The sequence below is a fragment of the Gymnogyps californianus genome, chromosome 26, assembly GCF_018139145.2.
Source record: "Gymnogyps californianus isolate 813 chromosome 26, ASM1813914v2, whole genome shotgun sequence".
Lineage (NCBI taxonomy): Eukaryota > Metazoa > Chordata > Aves > Accipitriformes > Cathartidae > Gymnogyps > Gymnogyps californianus.
The window spans coordinates 574,755-583,570 of NC_059496.1; the positions used below are offsets into that span (position 1 = coordinate 574,755).

An 8,816-nucleotide genomic window follows, 5' to 3' on the forward strand; every position below is an offset into this window, starting at 1 on the left:
GGAGGCCAGCTCTGACACAGTGGTTCCCATTGCCCGCTCCTGCCTGCAGCCACAGGGATGCCACTGTGGACACAACGGGACTGTCAGAGTTACACAAGAGCCTAGGGGTAACACAAATGCAAGGGTACGGCGGGAGAGTGTGGAAGTGAGGCGAGAGCAGCACTGAAAAGGCCACGTCCTGCTGCTGTCCTTGGCCATGGCTCCAGGGAAGCTGCTGCCCCAACTCACAGGCAGCAGAGAGGCAGTGCCCGCCGAGGCGGAGAGGGGCAGCCCCAGGGCCACTGGGGCTGCTCGTCCATGGGGCAGCTGGGCCCTTGGCTCCTGAATCCCTTCTGCCTGCTGGGGCTGGGCCCCAAGCTCCAGAGGAGATCAAAGAGATGAGAGGAGAGGCAAATGATTACGTTCTGGCTTCTTTCTCTACGCAAAGAGCCTGGTTCCTGATGTACATTAGGTTTACCAGACAGAAAAAAAAGGTTCTAAGCTTAAGAAGAAGTTGTATGAAATATATAATGACAACGAATATTCTCACAGGTTTAACAAACAAATACAAAAGAAAGAGAAGAACAAAAGATAGGCTGGGATTTTCCTGAATTGCTGGGAGTTAGAGGAGGATGGTGGGCACCTTATTAAAGCTGGAATAATGTGTATTCCTGTACTTTCCTCAGGGCATCCTTGATCTCCTTGTTCCTCATGCTGTAGATGAGGGGGTTCACTGCTGGAGGCACCACCGAGTACAGAAATGACACCACCAGGTCCAGGGATGGGGAGGAGATGGAAGGTGCCTTCAGGTAGGCGAACATTACAGTGCTGAGGAACAGGGAGACCCGGCCAGGTGAGGGAGGCACGTGGAAAAGGCTTTGTGCTGTCCCTGCTCCGAGGGGATCCTCAGCACAGCCCTGAAGATCTGCACAGAGGACAGCACAATGAAAACAAAACATGCCAAAGAAAAACAGACACTAACCACGAGAAGTCCAACTTCCCTGAGGTAGGATTGTGAGCAGGAGAGCTTGAGGATCTGGGGGATTTCACAGAAGAACTGGTTAAGGGCATTGCCTTGGCAGAGTGGTAGTGAAAATGTATTGGCAGTGTGCAGCAGAGCATGGAGAAACCCACTGCCCCAGGCAGCTGCTGCCATGTGGACACAAGCTCTGCTGCCCAGGAGGGTCCCATAGTGCAGGGGTTTGCAGATGGCAACGTAGCGGTCATAGGCCATGATGGAGAAGATAAAACTCTGCTGACATCAAAAAGACAAAGAGAAAGACCTGTGCAGCACATCCCAAGTAGGAGATGGCCCTGGTGTCCCAGAGGGAATTGGCCATGGCTTTGGGGAGAGTGGTGGAGATGGAGCCCAGGTCAAGGAGGGAGAGGTTGAGGAGGAAGAAGTACATGGGGGTGGAGGCGGTGGTCGCAGGCTATGGCGGTGATGATGAGGCCGTTTCCCAGGAGGGCAGCCAGGTAGATGCCCAGGAAGAGCCAGAAGTGCAAGAGCTGCAGCTCCCGTGCGTCTGCAAACGCCAGGAGGAGGAATTCGGTTGTGGAGCTGCCGTTGGACATTTGCTTCCTCTGGGCATGGGGACCTGTCCAAGGAGGAAAAGGCAGTGAAGGGTTAGGACTGACTTCTCTGAGCAAAACTTACTCCGTTTCTCACAGAACCACCCCCACCCCCAGCCTCTGTCCTTCCAGAGACCTTCCTGCAGCTCCCTGGCTGGAGCTCTGCTTTTTGGTGGCTGAGGGTGCAATGGGGAGCAAGGGATCCTGCTGTGGGCTCTGGAGGAGTCACTCCTGCTGTGCACCAACAGGCAGAGAGGAACCCGGAGCGATCGCTGTTTAAATCCCCTCATGAAATCAAAGAGATTTCAGCATTGCCCCTCCCAATTCACCCGCCTGCAGAGCAGAGCTGTGGGGGTTTGGTTGTCTGGCTTTTGCTCCTGTTGCCCTGTCCTACCTGAGGAGTGCTTTTTGAAGGCAGACAGCCTTGGCATTTCTGCTACGCTACGAGTGCTACATGAGAGTCCTGGGATGCAAACGGGCAGACCCTTAGTGCAGAGTGAGGAGCCAGCCTGTCCATCAGACTTTTTGTCAGCTGCCCTGGGCTTGCACCTCTTCCATCTGGAGGAGGATCACACCCAGCTGTTCCCTTGAAAGGAAACTGGATACTGCTGAGAGCAGAGGAATCCAGTTTAAACCTCCCCTCCCCAGGAAATCTAGGAGCTTTTTGATTCCTTGAAGCTGGGGTGTCTGGCAAAAAGAGTCAGCTTTATCCCCACCCCATGGACAGACAGCATTGCCCAGAGAGCCACAGGCTAGAAGGGGCTTGGGCGTCCTGCTCCCATGGAGACATCTTCATGGCAGGAGCTGCAGGGCCAGTTGCTGAGCTGCAGCTGAGACCCCCATCCCCAGAGAGCCTGAAAACAAGAGCAGCAGCAGCGGGGGCAGGTGGAGAAAGAAGGAGAAATGCCCCAATGCTTCTGCCAAGGGAGGCAAGGCGAGGGAGGGAGAGATGGGCGCTCAGGAGAGTCTCCTCTGCTGGAGCTCGGGGCTGCAGAGGAGGCAGCTCCTGCCCTGGATCCCAGGGCCTTGAGGGCAGAGGCTCTGCTGGGTGGAAGAGGAGACCAGGGGGGCTTGGTAGGTAAAACACATGTTCACTGAAGGGCTAATAGGGCAGTGCCCAAATACCCGCCCCACCAGTCGTTGCTGTCAGCCGGTTTCTCTCCCTCCCTGCCAAGGCCTCTGGTGCCTGGAGCTGTCCCTGCCGGGAGCCCTTTCTCTTTCCCCTTATCTCCTCCCTGTCAGTGCTCACAGAGCCCATCCCACCCGCTGTGTGCTCAGCTCTGCCCTGAAGACCCCTCCTGGCAGCAGGACGCTGCCCAGGGGCATCTCTGTGTTGGCAAGTCAGGTCAGAGAAACCTGAAGAGAGGAGGGAGCTTTCTGTTGGCCAATGAATGGGTGAAGGAACTTGATCCAGTTCCTCAAAGACCTACTGATCTGTCAGTGTCATGCCGTAGGAGTCTCCTTCTCTTGCCCAAACCTGACAGCCGCATTGCTGTTCCCCCCCAGCCACAGGAGGAAACCGAAAGCACAGACCCTGGAAAGCACCTTTCCTTCCAGGTAGCCCCTGCCTTGATGTGCTTCTTGAAAAGCTGCCTCTGCCAGTGTCGTGGGGGTGATGTGCAGCTGTGAGCAGCCCTGAGCCAGGCAGCACCCTCCTGACAGCAGAAGGACCCTGCCCTGATGGGGGTCTCTCCTTCCACCCACAGCTTCTCCCCACAGCGCCATGGGGAGCTCCCCGGGCAGGCTGAGCGCTGACCCTGGCAGGCGGCAGAGTCCCTGCCCCAGCACACAGCCCCCTGGGGTGCAGGGACCCTGCTCTGAAGGACAGCCCTGGGCACCCCTGGCTGCACACCCAGCTTCATAGCCCTGCAGGCCGTCCTGGGAGAAGGCAGCGGTCATGCCCTGTCCTCTGATGGTGCAGCAGGGATCCTGCTCTGGAGCAGGTCCTCCTCCTCTATACAGGAATGAGATTCCTGTGGGCCATGCCAGCTTTACGAGATCCTCCACAAACTGCAGCTGCATTGCCCTGCACCAGAGACTTACTGTGTCAAGGGCCCCGAAGATTCTCCTCCTTTGAGCCCTCAGCACTTGCCCCACTCCTGACTGCCTTTAAACCTTTCTCTGCCTCGCTTCTCTCCCCTCGGTGCCTGCAGGCGGTGCCCTCAGCCCTGCTGCGCTTTGCAGAGGAGCTGCTCCTGGGCAGAGCTGTCTCTCTGCAGTGCTGCCGCTTGCCATGAGCTCTCTCTCCCAGGAGTCCGGCACAGCCTGGCAGCAGAGGAGCAGCCCAAGGCATTTTAATGACCCCTCCGGTGGGTTTGGTGCGAGTCATGAACCTCAGACACTGAGAGGAAGTTGAAGAAACTTCTCAAGAAGTCAAAGTCAGATGCCAACTCCGACGTTTCTTGGAGCCTTAATGGGTCCCACTGGGGACATTACGGACAAAGCCTCCCAGGGGCTGCTAGAGCAGAAAACAGGAGAAGTGATGACAAGTAGATAAAGGCGATGTAAAGGAACAGATTCTGAGTAAACTTTCACGTGTTCTTGAAGGCAAAGGGCCAAGCCCTGACCCCAGCCCCTGGGAAGGGAGATCCTTGTCCCTCACATGTTGCTCCTCCTGGGGCAGTGTGGATGTGGGATGTGCAATGCCAAGAGCAGGACTACGGTACAATCCCTCCCAGGCTCCCAGGTGGGAAAGGAGAGGCAGTGAGACCCTAGCGCTGTAAGGAGAAGGTGCTTGATCATAGGCATCAGTGGCAGAGACAACAGCCAGAGCCAAGGAAGAAAGAGCTGATCTGTGTTGGGGGCTTCTCAGACTTTCTTCATCCTCTAGCATCTCCACCACAGGCTATCCGATGGTGTCCCACACCCTGCACCTCTTTCTCTATAGGCTGTAGACATAGAATCATCACTCATAGAATCATTTAGGTTGGAAAAGACCCTTAAGATTCGTTGAGGCCAGACTGATAAACCTAACACTACCAAGTCCACCACTAAACCAGGTCCCTAAATGCCACTCTACACATGCTTTCAAATACCTCCAGGGATGGTGACTCAACCACTTCCCTGGGCAGCCTGTTCCAATGCTTAATAGCCCTTTCGGTGAAGAAATTTTTCCTAATATCCAATCTAAAGCTCCCCTGGTGCACCTTGAGGCCATTTCCTCTTGTCCTATCACTTGCTGCTTGGGAGAAGAGACTGACCCCCACCTCGCTACAACCTCCTTTCAGGTAGTTGTAGAGAGCGATAAGGTCTCCCCTGAGCCTCCTTTTCTCCAGACTAGACAACCCCAGCTCCCTCAGCTGTTCCTCACAGGACTGTTCTCTAGACCCTTCACCATCTTCATTGCCCTTCTTTGGACACACTCCAGCACCTCAATGTCTTTCTTGCAGTGAGAGGCCCAAAACTGAACACAGTATTCGAGGTGCGGCCTCACCAGTGGCCGAGTACAGGGGGACAGTCACTTCCCTAGTCCTGCTGGCCACACTATTTCTGATACAAGCCAGGATGCTATTGCTCTTCTTGGCCACCTGGGCACACTGCTAGCTCATCTTCAGCTGGCTGTCAACCAACAGCCCCAGGTCCTTTTCTGCTGGCCAGCTTTCCAGCCACTCTTCCCCAAGCCTGGAGCGTTGCATGGGATTGTTGTGACCCAAGTGCAGGACGCAGCACTTACTTAGCCTGGCGGAACCTCATACAATTGGCCTCGGCCCCTCAAGCCAACCTGCCCAGATCCCTCTGTAGAGCCTTTCTAACCTCAAGCAGACCAACACTCCTGCCCAGCTTAGTGTCATCTGCAAACTTACTGAGGGTGCACTTGACCCGCTCATCCACATCATTGATAAAGATATTAAACAGAACTGGCCCCAATACTGAGCCCTGGGGAACACCTCTTGTGACCAGCCGCCAACACTGGATTGAACTCCTTTCACCACAATTCTTTGAAGCCCGGCCAGCTAGCCAGTTTGTTACGCAGCGAAGAGTTACCCGTCCAAGCATGAGCAGCCAGTTTCTCCAGGAGAATGCTGAGGAGAAATGTATCAAAGGCTTTACTAAAGTCTAGGTAGACAACATCCACAGCCTTTCCCTCATCCACTAAGCAGGTCACCTTGTCAAAGAAGGAGATCAGGTTAGTCAAGCAGGACCTGCCTTTCATAAAGCCATGCTGACTGGGCCTGATCACCTGGTTGTCCTGTACGTGTCATGTGATGGCACTCAAGGTGATCTGCTCCATAACCTTCCCTGGCACCATGATCAGACTGAGAGGCCTGTAGTTCCCTGGATCCTCCTTCCAGTCCTTCTTGTTGATGGGCATCACATTTGCTAACCTCCAGTCAACTGGGACCTCACCAGTTAGCCAGGACTGCTGCTAAATGATGGAAAGTGGCTTGGTGAGCACTTTTACCAGCTCCCTCAGTGCGCTTGGGTGGATCCCGTCCGGCCCCATAGACTTGTGTGTGTCTAAGTGGTGTAGCAGGTCACTAAACCTTTTCCCCTTGGATTATGGGGCTTCATTCTGCTCCCTGTCTTGCAGCTCAGGGGCCTGGGTACCCAGAGAACAACTGGTCTTACTATTAAAGACTGAAGCAAAGAAGGTTTGAAGGACCTCAACCTTTTCCTCATCCTTGTGTCTCTGTTTCCCCCTGCATCCAATAAAAGATGGAGATTCTCCTTAGCCCTCCTTTTGTTGCTAATGTATTTATAGAAACATTTTTTCATGTCTTTTATGGCAGTAGCCAGATTAAGTTCTAGTTGGGCTTTGGCCCTTCTAATTTTCTCCCTGCATAACCTCAGGACATCCTTGTAGTCCTCCTGAGTGGCCTGCCCCTCTTCCAAAGGTCATAAACTCTTTTTTTCCTGGAGATCCAGCCAAAGCTCTCTGTTGAGCCAGGCCAGTCTTCTTCCCCACTGGCTCGTCTTTCGGCACATGGGGATGGTCTGCTCCTGTGCCTTTAAGATTTCCTTCTTGAAGAATGTCCCAGCCTTCCTGGACTCCTTTGCCCTTCAGGACTGCCTCCCAAGGGACTCTGTCAACCAGTCTCCTAAACAGGCCAAAGTCTGCCTCCGGAAGTCCCAGGTAGCAGTTCTGCTGACCCCCCTCCTTACTTCTCCTTGAATCAAAAACTCTATCATTTTGTGATTGCTATGCCCAAGACAGCCTCCAACCATCACATCACCCACAAGGCCTTCTCTGTTCACAAACAACAGGTCCAGTGGGGCGCCTTCCGTAGTTGGCTCCCTCACCAGCTGTGTCAGGAAGTTCTCTTCCACACACTGCAGGAACCTCCGAGATGTTTCCTCTCTGCTGTATTCCAGCAGACATCTGGTAAGTTGAACTCCCCCACAAGAACAAGGGCTAGCGCTTGTGAGACTCTCCCAGCTGCTTGGAGAATATTTCGTCTGCGTCTTCATCCTGGTTGGGTGGTCTATAACAGACTCCCACCATGATATCTGCCTTGTTGGCCTTCCCCTGATTCTTACCCAGAAACACTCAACCCTGTCATTACCATCATCAAGCTCTAGACAGTCAAAACACTCCCTAACATACAGGGCTACCCCACCGCCTCTCCTTCCTTGCCTATCCCTTCTGAAGAGTTATAGCCAACCATTGCAGCACTCCAGTTGTGCAAGTCATCCCACCATGGCATTTCTGTGATGGCACCAAGATCATAGTTTTCCTGCTGCACAATGGCTTTCAGCTCCTCCTGTTTGTTGCCCATGCTGCTTGCATTGATGTAGATGCACTTCAGTTGGGCTATCAATCCCGCCCCCTTTTTGGGGGAGAAGCCATCATTCCTACGTGACCATTCTCAGGCGCTTCCGTGGTTTCTAACACATCCATAACCCTTCCATCTTTGCTGCCGCATGGATCTCCATCCCCTACCTCACTGAGATGGCAGACCAAAGGACCTCGCTAGCCCATTGTTCCATCAAACACTGGTGTGCTGCCAGGCTTATCTCTAGGGAGCCTGCTTTTATCCCTTTCCCCCTTCAACTCTAGTTAAAGCTGTTCCAATGAGCCCTGCTACCTCCGTCTTTTTTTCTTTATGGAAGCAGTTTTGACGCAGGGTGTAGGCCGACTTAACCTCAGCGACACCTCCAAGCTAGATGAACCATCGTCCTTGTTATTGTCGGTGCCTTGCAGAGCCTCGTACCTATGTGCAAGGGCATCTGGGAGGGTGGGGTCTCGTCAGAGAGGAGACGCGCCTGTTGTACTGGGCAGGAACTTGTCGCGTTGCCCCCTATCCCTTAAGTCCCTGTGTTCAGCAGGCGGAGAGAGGATAGGGAATCCTCCATCTCATGTGTCCTGTCTGCCTGTTGGGCCTGTCCCAGGAAGGTAGGGTGCGATTTCAGTAGTCTATCTCTCTCTCGCACTCCCTGATACTCCATGACCTACTCACCTCCTCCTGGAGCTCTGTCACTAAGCGGAGAGTTCCTCTAGCTGGGCGCACCTCCTGCCCGCCAGTACCAGGAAAGACATTGATCAGCTGGAGCAAGTTCAGTGAAGGGGCACCAATACAGGGGCTGGAGAACTTTGCCACCTGAGGAAAGGCTGAGGGAACACTGTTCAGTATGGAGATGAGAAGGCTTTTGGGAAAACCTCATGGGAGGCATTCCAGTACCTATGAGGCAATTCAGAAAATAGAGCCAGGCTCTTCATCATGGTGCATGGTGGGAAGATGAGAGGCAAGGGACAAAAGTTCAAAGAAAGTTCAGGCAGGAGATGAAGACCATGAGGTCTATGAGGTCATAACCATGAGGTCACTTACGCACTGGAAGAGGTTGCCCTGAGAAGTTGTGCAGTCCCAATCCTTGGAGGTTTTCAAGTCTTCTTTCCCCCTAAATATCATCTCCAAACATTGAACAAAAGACTCTTGCTCATGCAAGAATGAAGCAAAAGCCTAAGGCACCAGCAAAAGCTCTGCCTCCCTGGCCCTCTCTTCCCTATGAGAGAGGTCTTCCACCTACCCCACACTTCTTCCACCCTCAGCCTTTGCAGCTGCATGTGCCTGGCCTGCCCGCTTGCCTTCACTGCCATCACCTTTGTAACTGAGGCCTGAGGCATATCTTGGTGCTCTTACTGTAGGCTGGCACCACCCCACACCTGGAGTCCACCTGGCCATGGAGGCAGGGAGAGGCCAGGTCCACTGTGCCCGGTGCTGGGCACAGCTTTTTCCTGGGAATGTCCCCAAGGAGCTCTCCTCGTGTGTGCCAGCCTGGGTGTGGCCTGGCAGGGGTGGAATTAGGACAAGGGCTGCTGGGGCAGG

General features: G+C 54.0%; 1 pseudogene; it reads right to left on the reverse strand.

Annotated features, from left to right (window-relative positions):
* Nucleotides 1-626: 626 nt before the first annotated feature.
* Nucleotides 627-1,554, reverse strand: LOC127025947 (olfactory receptor 14A16-like; annotated as a pseudogene).
* Between the last annotated feature and the right edge of the window lie 7,262 nt (nt 1,555-8,816).